The 9,918-nt window shown below is 32.6% G+C and overlaps 1 pseudogene; it reads right to left on the bottom strand.

Moving 5' to 3' along the window:
• Positions 1 to 787: 787 nt before the first annotated feature.
• On the bottom strand, positions 788 to 1,970 carry LOC105093622 (small ribosomal subunit protein uS2-like; annotated as a pseudogene).
• Positions 1,971 to 9,918: the final 7,948 nt, after the last annotated feature.

Genomic DNA, 9,918 nt, shown 5'->3' on the forward strand with positions numbered 1-9,918 from the left:
GTCACAGTTGCTCAGCTCTACAGTTGTATCATGAAAAGACATAGATAGCATGTAAATAAATGTGTATGGTTGTTTTCCAATAAAACTTTGTTTACAGAAAGTGATAGTAGGCCATAATTTGCTGAACCCCCAGTATAATAGCAAGCATTCACAACAAAAATAATAAATAATTATAATACGGAAAAGAGAAAAACAAAATTTGAATGCCGTAACTTTCTTCTGCTCACTGAAGCTTCCTGGCTGTCTTATCTTATAAATACTTAAATAACGCTTGCCAAAGCCCTGAATCCCTGGGATAAAGTCATGGTGTATGATCCATTTAATATATTGTTGCAGTCAGTTCGCTACTATTTTGTTGAGGGTTTTTGCATTTATGTTCATCACAGATATTACCTGTAATTTTTTTTTTGTGCATGATATCTTTGTCTTCTTTTGGTATTAGGGTGATGGTGACTTCATAGAATGAGTTCAGAAGTGTTACTTCCTCTGGAATTTTTTGGAATAGTTTCAGAAAGATAGGTTTTAACTCTTCTTTAAATGTTTGATAGAATACACTTGTGAAGCCATCTAGTCCTAGACTTTTGTTTGTTGGGAGTTTTTTAATTACTGATTCAGTTACAGTTCTGGTAATAGGTCTGTTCATATTTTCTGTTTATTCGTGGTTCAGTCTTGGAGATTGTACCTTTCTAAGAATGTGTCCATTTCTCCTACTTTGTCCATTTTATTGGTATATTTTTGCTAGTAGTAGTCTCTTATAATCCTTTGTATTTCTGTGGTGTTGGTCATGACTTCTCTTTCATTTCTGATTTTATTGATTTGGGCCTTCTGCCTTTTTTTTCTTGTTGAGTTTGACTAAAAGTTTATTGATTTTGCTTATCTTTTCAAAGAACCAGATTTTTTTTTTTCAATTTTTAGAAACTTTATTTTCCGTCAACCTATTTTCATTTTAAGAGTTTGTGGAAAGAACAGCTTACGACCACTCTGTGGTTGTTGCAACCCATTCAATGGCCTGAGCAGTGGGAGCTGCAGACCAGTATTCAGTGGCAGGCTGAGTGCTCCAATCTTCAGTAGGGTCCTGCTGAGTAGGCACAGAGGGCACCTGCACGCCTTCGGACCAGTCCGCCACCTCGGGCTGAGTAGCAGTGAACTCGGGAGCAGGAGCCGTCCATTCAACCCTGAAATCCTTCCTTGGTCACGGCCTTTTCAGCTGCAGCCTGCTCTTCCTTTTCAATATCTTCAGGATCTCTGTAGAAGCAGAGATCAGGCATGACGTCCCACGGGTGTTCCCGGGAGATGGTGCCGCGCGTGCACAAAACTTCCCGGGCCAGTGTCTACCACATCAGACCCTCTAAGTGAGCTCCCTTGTTGTTGCACGGGATGACAATGTCCACATAGCGCAGAGGGGAGTCCGTGTTACACAGGGCAATGGTAGGCAGGTTAACGTAAGATGCCTCTGTGGGAGGCTGGTGATCAGCCGTGGGATCGGTAACCACCAGAAGTCTTGGCTCCCGGAAAGCTACCTGGATTTGGTTAGTGAAGGTTCCAGGCGTGAAGCGGCCAGCAATAGGCGTGGCTCCATTGGCAGCAGCAAACTTCAGCACAGCTCGCTGGCCAGTATGCCTGGGGGATACGATACTGACATCAGCTGGGTTTTCAATGGCAACAATGGCCCAAGCTGCCAACAGAAGCCTCTCCCAGATTCTCTTCAGATTTATGATGTAGATGCCATCACTTTTCCTTTTGTAGATGTACTGCTCCATCTGGAAGTCAAGGTTGGTGCCACCTAAGTGGGTTCCTGCTGCAAGGAATTTGAGAACATCCTCCTCCTTCATTTGCAGGGCATCAAGGGCTCAGGACATTGTGAAAGTTTCCCTTTAAGTTACGATGGGAATCCAGAACAATGCCGTATGGACCCATCTCTGGGTAGCGCGGAAAAGCTCAAAGAACCAGATTTTAGTTTCACTGACCTTTTCTATTCAGTTTTGTTTGTCTGAAAAGTCTGTGTTTTTCTTTTTTTCAAAAAAATTTAAATGAATATAGAATTCCAGAATTTTCCCTTCACCTTAAAGTTATTCCATTGTCTTCTGATAAACTGTAATTCTTTTATTTGATCTTCTGTATGCAGTATGTCTTATTTCTCGCTGTCTTCAAGATTGTAATTTTAATTTTCAGATGTTTGAAATGTGATATATCCAGGTATACATTTTATTTTGCTTGAAGTTTTCTCAGCTTTTGTATCTATGATTTGGAATCTGCTATTCATTTCAAAAAATTATCGACTCGTCTCTTTATTTCTCTTGTCCAATTCTTTCTCTGCTTCTCTTATGAGTTTCTAGTTACCCAAATGTATACCACTGTATTTTATATTGTTTCATACCTCTTGGATGCACTATGTTGTCTTCTTTGTGTGTGTGTGTTTTAATTTTTTTTTAATTTTGTCATTTCTATCAATCAATGTTTATATTCACTAATTATTTCCTCAGTTATGGTCTATGATGTGTCTTCTTAATAACCATTCTTTTTCCATCTGTTACTGTGTTTTTCATTTGTAACATTTATGTCAGATTCTTTTCTTATAATCTCTATTCTGAATTTCTGCTAAAAATATCCTTCATTATGCATGTTATTTATCTTTTTCACTAAAGCCTATGATCAGTTGTTTAAAATTTTCTGATTTTTCCAATCTGTTTTATATTGCATTCTGTTTCTGTTCATTGTTTTGTCTCTTGATAATAAGGTGATCAGTTCACCCTGGTTTGCTAGATCTTTGCCAGCTTTGGCTTTGAAAGTCCAGAATTTAGGGCAAATCATGGTTGGTTGCCCTACCCTATTTGACAGTGAGTTTTTCTTGCTTCTTTGTATAACTCATATTTTGTTGAAAGCCAGACAACTTGTGTAAGATAACAGGATACTGAGATAAATAGTTTAATGCTTTGAATGAGTACACCTTTAGTTTGTTATGACATTATTTGGAGGGCTAAGTCAAATCTAGTCCAGATTTTTTCTTGGTTTGGGTCTTGTTGTCATTATTAAACTCAGTTCTCCACAGGCTTTATATTCCTGCATTCTACTTTTAGTTTAGGACTGTGGCTACTTTGCCAGAATGTTTCCCTCAATTTCTGCTTCACCCTCAGTATTAATTCTTCCCTTTTCCATGAACCACTCAGAATTCCTCTTTCAATTTTCTTGCGCCTTTCCCAGCAGTAGACTACTGTTGTTTGTTGCTTAATACCTTACAACTTGGTGATAGGAAACTGGGATTGGATATGATCTCTACTGTGCTAATTCAATCTCCCTTTCCCCATCTGTTGTAGGTGTTCACCAGTGCTTATGGCATTGTAGCCCTGCCCCTAGCAGTTGAGGAATTCTGTTCTCTGGGGGAGACACAGCAGAAGGATCTGAGTGGGACACACATTTATTACCCATGGTGGCTTCTCTTTCTAGCCTCCAAGATTGTGCCAGGAGGAAAGATTTTTTCAGGACATTTTCCATGTATGCATTGCTTCTTGTGATGACCGGGTGACACATAAGTAAAAGAGACTATAACTGTGTGAAAGGTTTTTGCGTGTCTGTGGTTCCCCAGATTCTGTACTCTCAGAATACACTGTGTTCCAACATTAGCAATTTATTATTAATTTCAGCTAATTTTTTTTTTTTTTTTTTTTACTCATTTGTATAGAATCTGGAAGCATATGCCGCTGGTAAGCAAGTGCTCACATTCCATTTTTGGAGTCTTTGATTTTTTCATATGTTTAAATTAAGTTGGTTGCCCTAGGACCTTAGCTCATTGATGTGTTAAAGAAACTACAGCTCTAGAATATTTGCCATTATTGCACAAAGGGAACTGATGTTCTCTCCAGCATTCTGTATTTTAAATGCAAATTTTAATATCCTTTTAACCAGGGATATTTAACTAGGTAGTAAAACTCCTTCCAGTTTCTGGAAATAAGTTAACTTTATTTATTTGTTTATGTTTTGTGTACTTATTTTCATCCTATCTATCTACGGGCATACCTCAAAGGTATTCTGGGTTCATTTCCAGACCACCATAATAAAGTGATTAAAGCAATAAAGCGAGACACAAGAAATTTTTTTTTTTTGTTTCCCAACGCATATAAAAGTTCTGTTTCACTATACTGCAGTCTCTTAAGTGTGCAATAGCATTATGCCCAAATAATTTAAATATCTTAATTTAAAAAGACTTTTTTTGCTTAAAAAAGACTCATTAGAATCTGAAAATTCAGGGTTGCCACAAACCGTCAATATGTAAAAATGCAGGATCTGCAAAGCACAATAGAGGAAGTACAGTAAAATGAGATGTGCCTCTGTCTATCTATTTATCTGTTATCTATCATCATTAACCTATAGTCTATGATTAGAGTCCAAAAAGCTTTTTTTTGGCAATGTTTAGGGGCTCATACCAGATGCAATTTAAATACATTGTCAGATATTTACCTTTTCAAAGTATGTGCCATTTTATCTCAATTAGATCTAATAACACCACTATTGTTCTCACATAGGGCCAAAGAAAGTTACTTGGAATATTTAGTAATTGGTATGTGCTGCTATAATAGGATAGTCAAAAAGGAATGTGTGTTTGACCTAATTTTGAAAGGCAATGAGTGTCCTGGTCCATGTATGCATCTGTCTACATGTATATGTGTGTTTATGTGTCTGTGTGTATGTGCAACTCCCCTCCATTCCCTACCATCTTGTATTTTAATTAATCAGTATTAACAGCTTAAGTGAAGTATTACTGATTCTGTGCTTTTAAAAGCTAAATTCAGCTAAAAAAGTAACTTCAGGCATTCTAAATTTGTTTTCTCTGACTTTTAACAGATACAGTTAAGAATATCTTCCTATTTCAATTTATTGTATTTCAGAACAATCAAAGATATGCTTGTCTTGCCAACAATGTTATTTATTCCTACAATACAAGATAGATATTTTCACCTGAGTTTTCTATAATTTAACTAATAATTATGTCTTTAGATTTGCAAGTTTTGTATAGCTTTTCACATGACATATTAAGTTTTTTTTGTAGCCAGCTGCCTTTATTGAAAGTGAATTAAAGTGAATAAAGATAAATATGATGTTCACTGAACAATTAGACTGATTTAAATGTGCCCAGCTAGAGCCTGAAAAAATTGCAAATTAGAAGAATATTGCCTATGCATATTATTGTACATTTATATAGTCACTAGATTTCATTTTGAAGGATTCTACAACCAACATAAATAGAAATTGGGTTTTGCTAGATGTGCTATATAAATTTTAGGGTGAAGAATGGTTGAGAAGAGTTGAATTTCTCATGCTCCCAAGTTATGTCAACATATCATCACTAGTGTATGCAAGCTCCCTCACTTGCTTTCTTATTTTTTTATTCCCTTCTATGCCTACACTCCATATCTACTATTTCATACACCACATTTCTAATGCCTCTATTTTCACTTAATATTATGTTTTTAATATTCATGTGGAGTAAGTACTATTCATCTGTTGCTCCTAACTGCTGATTTATGTTCATTCATTGATGATTTGTATTTATTCAATACACCACATTTTACCCCTCTACTCTCCCAACAATGAACACACAAATTGCTGTCAACTTCCTGCTATGACAAATAGTACTTAAATGAACAAACTGTATATGTATTCTTAATGATCAACCAATTTGACCTAATAGAATGTTCCACATAAGCGTAACAGAGTACACATTCTTATCAAGAGTACGTCGTACTTCAGCAAAATAGACTATGGCAGGAATGTAGGAGATATTGAGTAATTATTTTATTTATACACATGAACACAGACACATATACATGTGTGTATGTATAAGTGTGTGTGTATGTGCACACAAATAGCAAATCTGATAATTAGACAGAGCACTAAAGCTGTTTTGGCCCCAAGCACATTATAAAATCCAGGTGTATTCATTTGTTAGGGTTGCCAAAAAAAATACTATAGATTGCATGGCTTAAACAATAGAAACTTACTTTCTCACAGTCCTGAAGCTAGAAGCTCAGGACCAATGTGCCTGTCGACTTGGTGTCTTCTGAGGCCTCTCTCTGAATGACCAGCTTCTCCCTATGTCTTGATACGGTCTTTTCTAATCTCCTCTTGTTATAAGGAGATCTCAACACTGACAGCAAATTTCATATCTTTTACATAATCTGAAAGAAAAATTCAACACCTCATGTAACTATGAACTAAGAAGAATATCTCCTTAACATGTATTGCAAAAAAAATATTGTTCTTCAACTTATAAAATATCCTGAAATATATAAAGCAATTATAGGCAAACTGATTTTATAAGAAAGATGATGATTATGAAAATATATAAAATATACATGATAAAAATGTGTTTGTACATGTCCACACATTTTACTCTTTATTTTATCTACATTACACACTTTTACATGTAATGAAATTATTTTCTATACCTTTTCACTACATTTTTTCTCAATGGAAAATGCATATAAAATTTAATATAATTTTTCACTAATCATGAGTTTGTTCTTTAATCAAATGTAAAATATATACATTTACTTCAAAATTTAGAAGACTTCAACTTTTCTAGCAGTTAGTTTCACTAGTTAAATTGTATTAATGTTAAATAAATACATTTTGTTTGTAGTTTAAATGTTTGCATAAATGTCTTAAATGCAATTTGTTTTTACTTTTCTCTTATCCATATCTCTCCAACAAGTCTGAGTGTTTTGTTAGACTGGAATTAATAATGATGTAAAAAGAATATTTTCCTTTGTGTTCAACAACAGTAAATTAAACATAATAATAGGTGATCATTTGAAAAACTACTCAGTATGTCTTGATGTATTTAGTTTTTCCATCAGTTTACATTTGAGAAGATTATACATCTTCACATTATTAAGTGCTTCAACAATCTATGAATATAGTTCCCTCCACTTACTAAGTTTTCTTTGCTCTTCTTAATAATGCCCAAAATTGTCTGTAAGAGGCTCTTTCATATATTTTCATATATAGGCATTGTAAAGAGTATGTATGTTTACTCAGATTTTATTTTCAAATGTCTATTTGTTTATTTACTTTATGATCTTGAATCCTATGGCATTTTAATTAATTTTTTTCTAATAATGTTATATAGATTTGTTTTTATATTCCATAAACCATTATGCCATTATGAATAATGACAGTTCCATTCCTCCTCATTCTTATAACATTTATGTATTAATTTGACTGTGTCCATTAATACAATGTTGAGTAGAAGTTTCTATAATGGATATTGTTTCATTTCAAATATCAGTGGAAAAAATAGAAATTTAAGTAGCATAATTTGTGTAGGTTTTTAAAATCTTAATATCAGATTAAGAACAGTTCTTTTATTCCTATATTAGAATATTTTGTAAGAACATTTTATAATGAAGTTGCAAAGTGAAATTTTTTCTGCACTTATTGAGTTGATCATGTAAGTTTTATTATTTAATTTTTAGTTACTTTCAGTAAGTAAATTTGATTGATATTTTTAATTTTAAACAAACTGTGAATTCCTTGACTAATACCTAATTGGCTGTGACACATTCTTCATTTAATGTTGTTAAATTTAATTTAATAATATTTTATTCAGTATTTTGCATCTATATTGAGTAGAATATCTGGCTATATTTTCTATCCTGTAATATTCTTGTTGTATTTTGGTTTAAATGTTACATTAACCTGATAAAATTGTTATACTATTTAACTACCTTTCCTAGTCCCTGAAATTGATTTTCCAAATTAAAAATTGATTGTGATATATCTTTCAATATCATTATTCGTTTTAAATATCTTTCATGCATTTCAAATAACTAAATCATAGTTTCATCACCATTGTAGTGTTTAAATTTTATTTTAATTGTCTTCTAATTTTAATTTTTACTTTGCTTTTTTAACTTTTGAATTGTAAATGTAATTTATTTTTATCTTTCCATCTTTCTTAATATATACAGTTATGGTTGTAAATTTTCATCCAATCATACTGTTTTTTATAATTTTGTGTTTTTGTTACAATTTAATTCAAAACATATTTTTATTATTTGTATTTTTTGATCCATATATTTCTTTTCAAAACCTTTCTAGGAGTTTGTATTTTATTTTAATTTTATTACTTTTTTCTTTTTTTAAATTAAAGTACAGTTGATATACAAGTTACAGATATACAATATAATTATTCACAATTTTAAAGGTTATAGTCCATTTATAGTTATAAAATATTGGCTATATGCCCCATGTTGTACAATATATCCTTATAACTTATTTTATGGCTAATACTTTATATCTCTTAATCCCTTACTCCTATCTTGCCCCTTACCTCTTCCCCCTTCCCACTGGTAACCACTAGTTTGTTGTCTGTATCTATGAGTTGGCTTCTTTTTTGTTACTTTCATTAGTTTGTTGTATTTTTTTAGATTCCACATATAAGTGATATTATATGGTATTTGTCTTTTTGTGTCTGACATTTCACTAGCATGATACCGTCTAGGCCCATCCACATTGCAACAAATGACAAAATTTTTAGCCTTTTTATGGCTGACTAGTATTTCATTGTATATATGTGCCATATCTTCTTTATCCATTCATCTGTTGATGAACAGTTAGGTTGCTTCCATATCTTGGCAATTGTAAATAATGCTACTATGAACATTGGGGTGCATGTATCATTTCAAATTAGTGTTTTTGTTTTTGTTTTTTCAGGTACATACACAGGAGTGGAATTGCTGGGTTGTATAGTAGTTCTATTTTTTGCTTTTTGAGAAACTTCCATACTGTTTTCCACAGTGGCTGTACCAATTTACATTCGACTAACAGTGTACAAGGATTCCCTTTTCTCCACATTCTTGCCAACATTTGTTATTTATTTTCTTTTTGATGATAGACATTCTGATGAATGTGTGGTGATATCTAATTGTAGTTTGATTTGCATGTCCCTGATGATTTGCAATGTTGAGCATCTTGTCATATGCTTATTGGCCATCTGCATTTCCTCTTTGGAAAAATGTCTATTCAGTTTTTCTGCCTATTTTTAATACATATTTTGTTTTTGTTTTTTGTTTTTTGATATTAAGTTATATGAGTTATCTATATGTATTGGATATTAACCTCTTATCAGTCATATCATTTACAAATATTTTCTCCCATTCAGTAGGTTGTCTTTATATTTTGTTGATGATTTTCTTTGCTGTGCAAAAGCTTTTTCATTTAATTAGGTCTCTTTGGTTTATTTTGCTTTTATTTCTTTTGCTTTAGGAAAAAAATAAAATATGCACTTTTTTGTTGTTTTTTTTTTTTTTTTTTTGATTTTGGGTGCCATAATAAAAATATTGCTATGATTTATGTCAAAGAATGTTCTGCCTATGTTTTCCTCTAAGAGTATGATGTTAGAGTATGTACTATTTCCATTGTTTTACACATAGCTGTCCAGCTTTCCCAACACCACTTATTGAAGAGACTGTCTTTTCTCCATTGTATATTCTTGCATCCTTTGCCATAGATTAATCAACCGTTAGTGCATGGATTTATTTCTGGGCTCTTTATTCTGTTTCATTAATCTGTGTACCTGTTTTTGTGCCATTGATTCATATATTCCTTTAAAATTTGTTTAATTTCCAAATGTATGGAAAAGTTTGGTTTTATATTGTTATCTGGCTTTATTTTACAGGAGTTAGAAAATATACTTTCCTTTTTTATATATCTTTTGTATTGTTAAGAGTTTTAATCAGTGAGGAAATAATGTATTTGTATTTTCTGTTAATTTATATTTAATGAGTATAGTTGGATTTGACTTTAGGACGTTTATTCAAAATACTAAGTTCCTAGAAATCTCCTAGAAAGTAAGTTCTTAGAAAGTTCCTAAGGTCTCATTAAGGGTGAAGCTTCCATTGCCACCTGACCTATTTTCCT

This window comes from Camelus dromedarius, chromosome 3, assembly GCF_036321535.1.
Source record: "Camelus dromedarius isolate mCamDro1 chromosome 3, mCamDro1.pat, whole genome shotgun sequence".
NCBI lineage: Eukaryota > Metazoa > Chordata > Mammalia > Artiodactyla > Camelidae > Camelus > Camelus dromedarius.